Source organism: Notamacropus eugenii, chromosome 6 (assembly GCF_028372415.1).
Source record: "Notamacropus eugenii isolate mMacEug1 chromosome 6, mMacEug1.pri_v2, whole genome shotgun sequence".
NCBI lineage: Eukaryota > Metazoa > Chordata > Mammalia > Diprotodontia > Macropodidae > Notamacropus > Notamacropus eugenii.
The window spans coordinates 84,233,180-84,246,874 of NC_092877.1; the positions used below are offsets into that span (position 1 = coordinate 84,233,180).

Consider the following 13,695-nt stretch of genomic DNA (forward strand, 5'->3'; position numbering starts at 1 on the left):
ATATCTCATTTTTAAGGGGAAAAAAAAGCTTAAAAGAGAATAGAATGAGTACATTTCAACTTCAGCATTTCATTACCTTTTAGAAATAAACAGAATAATTTGCAGGACTTTTGAAATTTAGCCATTGGAATGTATAAACTTTCATCTTTTTTATTCGACACATTTTCCTCCAAAATATAGAGAAAAACAGAAGTGTGTCCATGATATACTAGTATACTGACTTCTTTTAATGCTTGCGTACTTAATGACGCGACAGTTGCTCCATTGACTCTATGTTATTTATTGAAAAGCAAAGTAAACAAGCCACTAAACCATTTTTTTTAACATGTCCAGCCAATCAGAAACCGATCTGGTTCTGTGGATGTCTTTCAGTTGCTTTTTCCTTATTCATCATCTTTCATTTTTCTTCAGAGATAGCCTTGGTATTGTGAAAACAGTAATGGACTGGGCAGTAGGAAGACTGGATTCTCTTTTAATTAACTAGATGTGTGTTGTTAGGTAAGTTGTTTATGTTTGCTAGGGTTTGGTTTGATCCATCGAATCAATTCTATGGATTTATTGTCTTATTTAGTCTCTTTCATACTACATGCTTTTAAAAATGGAACCTTATTTACAGTAGTTCTAAAAATGAATCCCATGTCAAATTTCAATTCAGCTAAGCAACCTCAAAGCACATAATATAAATTAAATATGAATACCTTGAAAATTGTATATCACATCAGCATAAAAGTATATTCCAACATTATGAGTTCTGCAGAACTGAAACTTATCAGTGTGTGCAAAAGTCAAGGTTAGTTAAAAAAATAGATTATTCACATCTCATAGTCTATACACCTGATCATGTGACTGTCAATCAAAAGTACTTTCGCAGTTACTGTTGGGTATAATAGGAAAAATGTGCTTTGTTTTTTTTTTGAACTCCTAGTGTTCTGATGGGTTTAGTCACACATTTACAGATTTTTTTCCCCTTATTTTATTATTTTGGACTTGAAGTATAAAAATAAAATAACATGTTTTCCTTATTTTAGTTCCTTTTTGTCATCTTTCACGCCTCTTTTTCTTTCCTTCCGTGTCTGACTCTCATTTCCTCAGTATAGTTAGGACCTGTTTTCTTCATTTATGTGTCCTCTCTTTCCTGTTTTCCAGCATTAAGAATAATTATATTAAAAACCTAAAATCCTACTTCTGGAGGGACTTTGAGAGGACATCTATCCACTTCCTTGGCTTTCAATGAGGCCCAAAGTCTTCCCAAAGTCTTTTATTCTAAAATAATTAATAAATAAAATAAGAATCTCTTTAGCCTTGTTTTAAATATTTCAAAGTCTCATAATCTAATTATGCTGAAGTTATTCAGGGTTATCTCCATCTTTCTTGTTGCAATTCCAATTCTTCAAACACAAAATTCCATCTTCTACAAGAAGTCATTCCTAGCCCCTCTAAATTCTAGTGCCATCCCTCTCTTAATTCTTTGCTCTTTATCCTGGATATAGCTTGTGCCTACATGTTTGTTTGCTTATTGTCTTCCCCCATTGGACTGTGAGCTCTTTCAGAACAGGGAATGTCTTTTTTTCTTTTGTATCTCCAATGCTTATCATAATGCCTGGAAGAACATAGTAGGCATACTTAATAAATGTTTATTGGCTCACTGAACTGATCCAAGTCTTTCACTCACATATGTCCATTTCCCAGTGATTAGCCTATTTTTCCACTCCCCTTTTCAAGATTCCATTTAAGTTTTTCTTTGTTTTGCTTAAATTTGTAGACTCACCCTATAGTGGATGCAATAAAAATCAAATATCAAATCAGTTCTGATTAGAGTGAGAAGATTATATATGATATCCATTAGGTGATATTCCTGATTAAAAAATTTTGTCTTTTGCTTCTTTTAATAGCTATTTAATATTTTAATAACTTATATTTGGTTTATGATCCTCTTTGCACTTCAGATATACATTCCTTACCTTTCACTCATTTTCCCTACGATTTTTTTTTACTTTTATTTTTGCCTGGTGTTTATCCTTCAAAACTTTCAACATGCTTTGCCTAAGCATTTTACCTTGTCTTTCCCACATTTAGGCAGCTAGGTGGCTTAGTGGCTGGAAATGCACTGGACCTAGAGTCTGAAAGACCTGATGTCAAATCCTCAGATATGTACATTCAGTGCAATCTTGGGCATTTCACTTAACCTACCAACCCAAGTCCTTATCTATAAAATAGGGATGATGATAATAGTATTACCTCACACCATCAATGTGAGGATCAAATAATATAACATGGAAAGTGCTTTGAAAACCTTAAAATATTTATTATTGTTATTAGAACATGATGTTTATGTTCTCCAACACTCTAGCCCCTATATTTAACATAGCAGTGTCATCAGGCTTATTAAATACATTCTCTTCTGTCACAAGAGCATTTTATAAAATAGTATAAAATAGTATATTTTTCAAGAGTCAGTCCTGAGAACTCTGCCCAATATATCCTTCTTCCCATGCCGTTAAGTGCCAGCTGATACTCAGAATGGAAAATGCACTACTAAGACTGAGAATTCCTCTCAAGTAAAACCTTTCTAGCAGTGTATCCATTTACAGAAAGTGCAAGCTAAGCCATATTTCCCAATTTTAAAAAAAAATTAAACAAATTTCAGTCTTCTGATATAACTGCTTTCTTATGCTCAGCTAACTGAGTGCCCTTAGCCCTAATAAATGCCACAGAAATCCCACTATTATAGATGAATGTTAAGGGGCTTATGCCTGAATATTTCATTTTTACTTTTTGAGTCTTTGAACTTCCACTGACTTCTAGCCACATATTATGGTTGGTGCATTAATCATCAGTCACTTCTGGCAACCAAAAAAGGTCACATTCAATTAAAAAAGTACTTATTAACTCAGGAATGACTAAGTGAAGTTTGTATAAGTTTTAGAAAAACACACAAATGCAATCATACTTGGAGCTGAGCTCAACATCACTAGGTAGAACAAAACAATTCTTGAAAGTTCTAAGTGAATGAAAATGGGCTCCTGCTAGAAAGGGCACATTCTATAACAATGCAATAATAGCTCTGATGACTTATTCCTGTGGAAGAATTTTATCTCACATATCCACCCACATCTCACCTTCTACATGGAAGTTGAGAGGATGTCTAAATTTAAGTTCCTGAAGGATTTTTTTTCTTTTTGCCTTTGGGACGACCAGGCATCTTTGGCATTCTCCCATGTAAGAGAGGATAACAATTATTGGTATATTATTGCTTATAGTATGCTGTTCTGCTAGCTTTGTGACAGCTCCAGTGATTTTTTAGCAGTTCACTTGGGTTAGAGCTGTGTGAGAGGAAGGGGAAAAGAGAAACTAGGGACTCCGGTATCTTACTGATTGGGATGGATTTCACAAACCCCTAGGTAAGAGATGCTCCTAATTGCAAGTAGCATACCATACTCTAAAATGGAAAAAAGAGCAAATGAACAAAAACCCCCATCATGTATCTCTAAGTTAGGATCATTTGACTCTTTAATTGCTGCGGTGTTTTTCTTGCCCCTACACTCCAGTGCTTGGTTGTGGGAGCAAACTCTAAAGGTAATGAAGACGACACAAATTAAACACATCTGTCATGACCTCAATTTCTTTCAGGGAAACCTGTAAAGCCAGCTAATAGAAAGCAGTGCTTTCAGGGAATACAGTTTACAAACTCAGGTCATTTCCAAGTGTAGGAATGGTAAAGGATGCTCCCAGATGTTGCACCAATTTCATTAGATTAAAATCAAGTGAGATTTCTTGCAATTGAATTTAAGCTAGTGGGATGGTGAACACACCAGGCCAGTATCCAAAAAGATTTTGACAGAATGGAGCACCAAGTCCTAATAAGGTAAAATTTTAACAGAGAAACATGTAAAATTATATACTTGGTTCAGATATTTGATGTCACAAGTGTAAGATGGTGGAGGCACGGTAATGCAGCAGTTTGTCTGAAATATATCTGGAGGTTTTAATGGGTTGAAAAATCAATATGAATCAATAGTGCGATAAGGCAGCCAAAAAAAGCTAATGTGATCTTGAGCAGCATTGAGACACACAGCTTCTAGGAATAAAAAGGTCATAACCCCACTGGACTCTGCCTTGGCCAGACTACATCAGGAGAATTGTGTTCAATTCTGGATATAAACTTGAGTCCAGACTCACAGGGGTGGGGAATCTGTGGCGTTGAAGCTACATGTGGCATTTTAGGTCCTCAGATGCAGCCTTTTGACTGAGTTCGGGTTTTACAGAATAAAAATTTGTTCTGTGAAGTTTGGATTCAGTCAAAGGGCTGCACCCGAGGACCTATAGAGACATGTGTTGCCTTGAGGCCTCAGGTTCTCCAACTGTGGGTTCTAGTATGACAGCCAGAATGCTGAAAGGCTTTGAGTTCATAACATCCATGGATTGGTTAAAGGAATTGAGTATGTTTAGGCTGGAGAAAAGAAGACTCAGGAATATGAGAGCTCTCTTCAAACATTTTAAGTGCTGTCATGTGAAAGTAGGATTTTTTTTCTGTTTGACCCCAGAGGTGAGTATCAGGAGCAATGGGTAAATATTATCAAAAAGCCAATTAAGGATTGACATCAGGGAATAATTGCTGGTAACTGGAAGTACGCACAACTGGAATGGGATGCCTTGGTAGATTTCTGCTTATTTAGGATTTTCAAGCAGAGCCCAAATGAACATTTGTGTGGTATGCTTTAGTGGGATTTCTTTTGAATTTATATTTTGGACTAGAACAACACTGAGCTCCGTTATAATTCTATGATTATGTGATTCTGTTTTAGAATTCTTGGGAAAATGAGTTGTACAAAATTGAATACTGTATTGCACAATGTGTTGTGATCATGACAGAGAATAGTGGAACCTCATTTCTGTTTCATTTGGGATGCTATGCTTTCATTCACATACCCAGCACTTTACTAATGTATGCTCTCTCTGTCCTTATTTGGTTTAGAGTAGTGAGACTTACTAAAACAATGAGAGACCAGCAAAACAAAAACTTCTGTTAACTTTAGTGCCCAGCTAGATATTGAACAGAGGCAGGTGATGTAATGATCAATACAAAACTATTATGATTATTTTCTGTGTTTGTACACTCTTTTCTGATGGATCTTGATCTGCCAAAGTGATTTCAAAATATTCTGGCCTACCTTATATATTGTGAACAAATCTGCCACAGAAGCTACTGTTCTCTAGCATCCTATCCCTGAGACTCTATTTTTGAGTGCCATTCAAAGATATAAAATTGAAAAGGATCTTACTTAGGTTACTCCTTTCCTTTTACTAGTGAGGAAACTGATGACCAGTGACTTGTGCAAGATCAAACAGCTAATTCTCAGAAACATAGATGTGTAGCAGGTATAGACATGCATAGAGTGTGAACTGAGGGTACTGACATATCCCAGGCTAGCACTTTCATTGACTCTTTCCTTTTCTCTGAAAGAGAGGCTGCTATGAGCATGAGTCTTAAAGAAGGCTGGACATGTGTGAGTAACCTCTATGGTGGCCAGGGTATAGAAAGGAGCTCTTCTCTCCCTAGAGAAAGAATCCTTCTCTCCACCTTTAAGAGAGGAAAAATTGAGTCAGTAACTCTTCTTGGTTCTTTGTCCATTAATGGGATGATTTTTATTTCAAAGCACAAAATCCTTCAGTGTTGAATCAGAGTACACGTGGTCTACTTGAAAGAGTTCAGGGTCTGCAGATATAAGGAGGCATTTTTTTTTCCATGAACAGGAATGATCTTTCATAATCAATGAATTGTAAACACAGTAGGTTCTTATATTCTCTACATCTTTCAGTCAGTTGTGAGATGGTAAGAAAATGGTCCATTGTTGAATATTGCTTTAGAAATATTTGCCCCAATTTGAGAGAATGACATCTTCTGTTTAGAAAATTGGTGTTTCAAAAACAGATGGGGATATTCCTATTTCCATGCAAATGATAGAGTTTTATGATTGAATCTTTATTTGAACCCCACAATGGGGTCATAACTTGTGTATGTGCTTTTTGAGGGTGGGATTGTATTTCAGAGAGTTCCACACAATTGTGTATACCTTAGTCTTCTATGTCAACAAGAACCAACTCTTGCCTGAGTCTTCAATTTTCTTTAATTATGCATATACAACCAGAAACAATCCCCCTGCCAAACAAAGCTCTATAAAATTCTAAAAATGTAGTAGCTGAATTTGTATAAAACTGTATATACGTAGGATATCTATAGAGATATGAATATAATCTTTTTCACTTTTTCATGAAGTTTTTCAGAAACTCTTTTTCAAACTTTAGAAATCATTTTGAAATTTGGAGTTGTAGGGATATGAAAAAAATGTGCTACTCTGTTTTCTTTTACAGTATTTAACAATCTTTTGTAAAGATGTTATCTTTGTTTTTTTCCAAGTCTCTGAGAAGTGAATAGAAATGATTTTACAATTCCTCCAATTCTGCCAAAATGTGTGATCATGAGGACAAAAATTGGCTTTGTTCCCTTCATATCATATTTCTAAGGAAGCTTGCTTCTTGGTAGCATATTTATTATTTACTGGTTAGATTTATTTCATATTTTCTTAGAGAGCTTTGTGAAGTTCCACAGTACAGTCTTTTCTTTTACTGGTCTTTCTCTACTGCTTTGATTTTTAGTAATTTAATTGTTAGATTTAAGGATTGTTTTAAGGTAAGCAAGTTCGCAATACAATTACTAAAGGAATTGTGTGAGATGTACAGGTAAATGTAAGAGGCAGAGATAAGTATAGTATTTAAATATAGGATATATTTGAATCTAGGCCAGAGACTGAGAGGAAAACGGAAAGATCAAAGTTAATCAATGGAAAGGGTCAAATGAAAGAAAATAGGAGCAAGGGAGAAATTTTATATTGATGAATAGTAAAAAGACAGCCTTATCTACTGTCAAAAGCATAGGAATTTAAGTCAGAGTACAATGGGTTTTCATAAGTGCTCTGTCATGCACTCACTGGGTGGCTTTGGGGAAGTGACAATGTGCCTTGGTTTCTTCATTTGTGAATTAGATGTAATATCTTCTTTGCCTACTTCACAAGGGGTGCCATGAGGCTCATCTTAAATAGTGTATATGAAAGTGCTTTAAAAGTATAGAAAATCAGCATGCAGGTATAGGCCCATATTAAATACAGACTAAAGTAAGTTACATGAAATAAATTAATGAACCAGATACATGATTGTATTATCAGAAGAGAAGTGAAGCCCTAATTAACGTTAAACTCAAATGATAATAAGTACTATTTTATAATTGGTTGTCTATATTTGCTGCAGCATATAATACATATTTTGTTCACTCTGAATTTAGAAAGAAATGGGAACGTTGGGAAAGAACTGTTACTTGTGCTGACCTTGTCAACTAATGAAAGCCATCTTTTTCAAGCTCATAATTTGCAACCAGTTTGTTTTATGACAATACCAAGAATCTAGTGTGCTAGTTAATTTTTATTGGTACTGTTGGTGGTGATTTGGATTTACCGAGGTCACATAGCATAGAAGAAACTCAGCTGAGAAGAGTTTGGGAAAATTTTAAGTTGATGGCTAAGTTTTGTGATAATGCGTGGAAAAGAATATTTCAGTCTTTTTTGGCCAAAGTCAGTTGGTGAAAAACAGAATTCAAAGGAATGAATGGTAATGTCCATAATAACAATAATATGAATGTAACATCTGTCTTCTTAGAACCTAGGTATTCTTTACTATCTTATGCTATCTATATTTTCTTACAAATAAAATTTTTGTATAATTTTCTCTTCCTTATTTGATAAATACTTTTCCTGTTTCTGTTATTTTGAAATCAGTGCGTATCACTAATGTCCTCCTTTACCAAATTACCTTGGATTTATTTTTTGTATTTAGGCATACATATGAGTTGTATGCACTTGCAAATGCATACATGTGTGTTCTGTGATAGAATATAAGATCCTTGAGGTCAGGGATTATCTCATTTATGTTTTTGAATACTCAGTGCTTCAAATTGTGTGATAAATGCTGTGTATGTGTGTGTGTGTGTGTGTGTGTGTGTGTGTGTATGTGTAAATGGTGATTGGTTAACTGGTTGAAGTAGTTATTTAAAACTTGCGATGTGGTAGACTCTGCGTTAAGATTGCCTGTTTGTAACTAGAGGAACCTTAGGAGTTCAACTAAAATCTTCCATTTGCAAGTGTAAAATGAACCACTAACATGTTTCTTGTTCTTGACCCTTCCCAACCCCACTCTTCTAGGGCTTTGTTTTCACAGTCACTTACTTTCTTCAGAATGTAGTCTGATCTCAGGAACCAGTCAAATTCAAGATGACCAATACGTAAAGGAGGTGCTCTGTCATGCTAACCCTAAATGCTGCTGAGGGGAACTATAAGATAACGTTTACATGTTTTAAATTTTCATTTGTCTTTTAATACTTCTATCAGCTGCCCATCTCCTCCTTTACAGTAATAACTAATTATAACAGGAATGCTATATTGTATATTGAATAGAATACTTCCTTGAAGTCAGAAAGAACTAGGTTCTGATACTGCCTCAGTTATATGACAGAGAAAGACGCTTAATCTCTCCTTACTTCGGGCATCTTTCTACCAGTCTTAATTACAAAAGAATTACCAATCTGCATCAATGTGTGAAGTTTCTACACCACTATATCCCTTCTTCCTTTAGGATTAATATTCTTCTGTATTCTCTCCTATTCTTTTCTACCTTTCCTCCTTTTGGAGCCTTGGGCCTGAACTGATTAAGTGCCTCAATCTGTCCTGGAATGCTTCCCTACCACAGCACAATAGAAAATCAGTAAATCAAATTTGTCCACCATGATGGAAGGCAGAGTCCATCCTAAGTCAGTGGTACCCTTCTGAATGGTTGAGATTTCCTTAGAGAGTTTCCTCTCTATATATAATATAAACATATACATATTATATATGTACATATGTATGCTTTGTAAACCTTAAATTTCAGCTGTTATCACATTAATGTATCCTTAATGTTTGTTGAATTTTAAGGAACTCTTTCTAATCAGAGAAGTCCAGTATTTTCTCTACATGATTTTTGTCTGGGCCTACACAGCAGAGGTCGTTATATATGTTAAGCACTGAAGAGAAAATGAAAATATACTTTTCTTTTAATGAAAAATGGGAATGTCATTATTTTGGAGTATATGACCACTGGCATCTTGGAAACAAGTAAGTTGATAAATTTAATGATAGTACATTTTGATATTATTTACTGAAACAAAAATACATTTGAGTTGTATCATTAATGATAACTAACAGTATTTGTCAGAAACGCAGATTTCAGCTCATTTTGAGATACCAAATTCTAACTATTAAAAACATTCAAATAGCAGTGAAATGGGTCACTTAACAATGAACCTCAACACTAGCTGTATCTTCCAGGTTTAGATTTATGACCCTGTGAACTCAGATGCCCACAGTCTTTCTAGTTTTAAACTCTAGAGTTTTATGACTAATAAATTCAGATATAAACCATGATTAGAAATGAATCCCAAGCGCACGGATTCAGAAAATGGAAGTAAATAGTTTGAACATAGCTAGTCTATATTATGTCCAGGTTATACTGCTTTAACTACATATTTTAAACACTACTAGCAAAGTCAAATCAATTAATTTGCCTTTTTATTGTTGTAACTTTTCACAAAGCCCCCAAATGCTCACTGTTTAATGTTAGTGACTGATTTGTGGGCTTCCTGGAGTTGATTGTAGCTAAAGCTAACACTCTAAGTACATTGTACTGAACTGGGTAAGAAGTGCTTGATTCCTCTCTTTATAAAGCACATTAAGAATAGGAAAGTAGATTCTGATGCATGTGTCAGGGCAACACAGATGAAATGACATGCACAACCTAGTGGGTTTTTCGATGTAAGAAGCTCTTCATCTGTTTTTTAAACTGGAGGCTACAGACCCATATGGGGTTGCGACCCATAGTTTAAGAAGGGCTGAGGGGGGTCTCAGGTGGAAAAAGTTTAAGAAGCCTTGAGCTCAAGAACCCTGGTGAGTGAATCTAAAGACCTGGGTTCTTGCTTTCTAAGTTAGTTTCTTCGTTTATAAAATGAGGGCATTTGGGCTGGTTTAGAAACCTTCTAGGTCTACAGTTCTGCAACTGTATGTGTATAATTTGTACTATAAAGAATAGATGCTATGAAGAATAGATGCTATGAGGTAAATCAGGTGTTGGATCTGGAAACATGACTGAGTTGAAATCCTGATTTAGGTGCTAATGGTTTCACTTACCTTCTCCATGTGCCTCAACTGCGTCATCTGTAAAATGATGGGGTCAGACTTCATGGACTCTAAGGTCCTTTAGGGTTCTAATCCATGATTTTTAAAAGGCCCAAAAATCTTGATTTAGATCTGTTGAAAACTCATTGAAATAACTATTACTAAAATGGTAAGTACCTCTTCTCCATTGGCTCTCAGGAATAAACAAAAAACCTCTTCATCTTCCAGTCACAGGAATTGCACCAACTGACTGGATATTGGACAATTCTAAGATGATACAGGCATGCAGAGGACAGGGTGATTAATTTAACCCCTTTTGTAGTAAGCAAAAGACTTTAAAGAATTCTTTTCCACAGGTTTAAATAGCACTTGAAAGGTAATTACTTCTGATTTTAGCTAAGGATAAGTATACGTATTATATTTACTTTTCCATCTTTCTTTGTGTACTTTGAGCTCTCTCTCTCTCTCTTTCTCTCTCTCTCTCTCCATATATGTGTGTGTATAGATACATACATACACACATAGTTATACACATATACATGTACCCACATATGAATATGTGTATATATCTAAATAATAGATATCTAAAAAGGCCGGGGGAAGATGATGTGAAAAAAAAAAAGCTAGATCAAAATAAAGCAGGTCACAGGAAATGAGAGAATATGTGTAATCTTAGTAACTAAAAGTCCTCAGGCTAGTTCTACTCTGCCTTCCCCCAACACCCAGTATCTTATGTCATTTTTATCAGAGACTTCATCTTAGAGATTTCACCTAATTCTACTTTCAAATCCAGACAGTTTCAGGAGCAAGATTATGAGAAATTTGACCCACTTAAGAGATTTTCTGGAAGAAAATTTTTCCTTTCTTCCTCCACTCAATAGAATAGGAACTTCAAATTATTTTTAAAACAACATAATTTTATAATCTCACTAGATTTTGATACATTGTTGTCCAGCTCTGTTCCAAATTGGCATTGATAATCTGCAAGAATTCCTCCAGTTTTAAAATTATCTGGCCTGTGAATCAATAATCTTCTTCATGTAGTAAGGATTGAAGAAGAAGAAAATAGTCAGCTTTCATTGTGTGGAGAATTCCTGGATGCTCCATTTGGCCTAATTTTTCATTTGCAAGTAAGTTCTTAAAAGTCTGGGTCATACATTAGTGTTCTACTGTTGTTTGAGGGTCTTTCTGAAAGAAATTAAAGACAAGAAATTAAGAAATACTCACCCTTAAAGCAATTGAGACTTCTAGGTGTCAGGAATTAGTTGGGTGTGAGGAGAGTGTGTCTAAAAATAAAAGAATTTCTTTTCTTCCTCTTAGCATTTGGGTGATATAAAATAAGTCAGTTTTTATGTTGCATTGTTATTGTAACAATATTAAGACAGTTCAATTTTTATGTGATTACACTGCTCAATTATATTTCTCCTCCCCAAATGAGTTTTCTTTTCTGCTTTAAGGAAAAACAAAATGAAATTAATGTCGTTAGAAAATGAATTTACCCTTGTGGAAATGACCTATCAGGAACTCAATACAGGTTTACAAAAAGCAAATGGACAAAAATCACCCTCTAAATGCTGAATGATTAACTGAATTTTCAACAATACCACTTCTATGGTTCCAATGATGTGGAGCCCTGGTCTTTATAATGTGTACTACATAGCATCTCACCAAAAGTCTTATACAGTACTGAATATGTTATTACATTTTTTTATTTACCAGATCACTATTAAGGATTGGGAAGGGGGACTTAAAATTTTAAGTCACTGACAAAACCAATAATAATAGTCACAAAGGAAAACTCAGCAATCAATTCTCTATGCAGGATTTGGCAGTGAGTTTACAGTTGCTATTCCAGTGACATCAACCTCCACCACCCCCCATGCCATCTTTAATACCTTTAAATTAATAACTATCACTATGGACTGCTTGAATTAAAAATGTTATTTTTAAAGAATTAAAAACTCTCATGTCCCATGTTTGTAAATTTTAGAAGTATTGGGAGCAGGGAGAAAGCTTTAATAACTAAAGGGTTAACGAAACATTTCTTGATAGGAGAGAAAATGTGAGCTTAGCCTTAGAAGGCAAAGATTGAAAGAGTGACAGTGAGAAAGAAGTTCATTAGAGGCCTGTGCAAAGCAGGAGAAGTGAGGGAAGGATGGAGTGCTGAGTTCTGGGTGAAATGAAGTTGGGGAGGGGCAAGTTGGCTGAAACCAAGAGTCAGAGAATGAAGTAAATCAGTTTGCTCTGCAGCCAGATAGTGAAGGCTTGAAAAGGCAGAGTTGCAGGAATTTCATTTTGTTTTAGAAGCCATAGGAAGACACTGAAGGTTGTCAAGCAGGACAGTCTTATGTTTCAGAAAGATTTTGGCAGCTATATGAAGATGGGCCATAGAGTCCAGTTAGGAAGCTATTTAGATGGTATGTATAAAGTGCTTGAAATATACAAAATTACATTCTCTGCCTTCAAGGAGGAGAGAGAGAGAAAGAGAGAGAGAGAGAGACAGAGAGAGAGAGAGAGAGAGAGAGAGAGAGAGAGACAGAGAGAGAGAGACAGAGAGACAGAGAGAGAGAGACAGAGAGAGATACATGTACACAAATAATTATAGTGGAAATTAAAATATGATTGAATATAGAAAGGACAGCAAAGGGATATGGAAGGAGAGCTTCAAGAAGAAAGGAATACCATGTAGGAACAGACAAATCTTCACGGAGGAGACAGTGCCTAAACTGGGCTTTGGAGGAAGAGAAGAATTGCCAATGGTGATGGAAGTAGACATAAGGGATGTACACTCTAGGAAAGGGGGAGTTGCATTTTCAAATGCACCAAGTATTATTAATAGTTATTAGATATTGGAATTGTTTCTTTCTAAATTGAGGGAACCACTAATTAGCCAGTACATACTGAGGTAAATCAGTATAATTTTCATTTTATGGTATACTGGTTATGAATAGGGAAACTTAACAGGATGCCCAGGGTCACCCAGTGCCAAGTGCCCGTCTTTAGGATGAAAGGGTGCTCAACTCCCTTGCCTAACTTGAGTCCATTAGGCCCCAATGTCATCAAAACATGCCAAGAAAGAATCCCATAAAAAAGCAAAAGTAATCATATCAAAGAATCCAAGAGCAGTATTGTATTAAAAGCCATCTGCTACCTTAGTCCACACATTCAACTCTCTTGAAATGTTATTTGTAAAGCCTTAAAAGGCTTGACTGGAAAGCTTCATATCTTTTTAAAGATACAGTATATCTATTGCTGACTCATGCACACTGAATTAAGAATTGTAATATAGATTTTGAATACACATCAGAGAAATGCCAATACTTTTTACATTGCCAAAGCCCTTAGGCTTCTGTTGTTGACAGAGGGTTTTGTGATTAGCTAAGCAAATGATCAGTGTTGGAGTTATAACAGAATGTTGATGGGTTGGGGGGGGGCACAC

At 35.4% G+C, this 13,695-nt stretch overlaps 1 protein-coding gene across 5 annotated transcripts in view; it reads left to right on the plus strand.

Annotated features, from left to right (window-relative positions):
• Positions 1 to 13,695, plus strand: part of PCDH7 (protocadherin 7) — a 494,834-nt gene that overhangs the window by 109,605 nt on the left and 371,534 nt on the right. The window contains exon 2 of one of the 5 annotated variants that reach the window (XM_072620433.1): positions 1 to 12,891. This exon is cut by the window's left edge and continues 41,064 nt beyond it. The exons of the other annotated variants lie outside the window; for them this stretch is intronic. The gene's annotated coding sequence lies outside the window, so the exon portion shown is untranslated. Of the gene's footprint in view, positions 12,892 to 13,695 lie in introns of those variants that run through there. 5 annotated transcript variants of the gene reach the window in all.